Here is a 511-nt window from a genome sequence, read left to right on the forward strand (position 1 = left end):
CCTCTTTAACAGGGGGGGTCCCCAGTGGAGGGAGGGAAGGAGAGAGAGGGTCCCCAGTGGAGGGAGTTGGGGGGAGAGAGAGACACTCGCTCATTAACGGGGTCCCAAATGGAGGGAGGGAGAGAGACAGATACCGAGAGAGAGCGACAGAGAGAGAGAGAGATACTCTCTCTTTAACAGGGGTCCCAAATGGAGGGAGGGAAGGAGAGACAGAGAGAGAGAGATACTCACTCTTTAACAGGGATCCCAAATGGAGGAGGGAAGGAGAGACAGAGAGAGAGAGATACTCACTCTTTAACAGGGATCCCTGATGGAGGAGGGAAGGAGGGAGAGAGAGAGAAAGACACTCACTCTTTAACAGGGGTACCTGATGGAGGGAGGGAAGGAGGGAGAGAGAGAGAGAGACACACTCTTTAACAGGGGTCCCTGATGGAGGGAGGGAAGGAGGGAGAGAGAGAGAGAGAGACACACTCTTTAACAGGGGTACCTGATGGAGGGAGGGAAGGAGGGA

At 54.6% G+C, this 511-nt stretch overlaps 1 protein-coding gene across 1 annotated transcript in view; it reads left to right on the forward strand.

The window, feature by feature from the left end:
• The window catches only part of LOC125482129 (multiple epidermal growth factor-like domains protein 10), a gene marked incomplete at both ends in the record, with an annotated part of 9,852 nt that overhangs the window by 2,183 nt on the left and 7,158 nt on the right, over positions 1–511 (forward strand). The gene's annotated exons all lie outside the window — the stretch shown is intronic.

Source organism: Rhincodon typus, unplaced genomic scaffold (genome assembly GCF_021869965.1).
Source record: "Rhincodon typus isolate 14 unplaced genomic scaffold, sRhiTyp1.1 hic_rhity00006174, whole genome shotgun sequence".
Classification (NCBI taxonomy): domain Eukaryota; kingdom Metazoa; phylum Chordata; class Chondrichthyes; order Orectolobiformes; family Rhincodontidae; genus Rhincodon; species Rhincodon typus.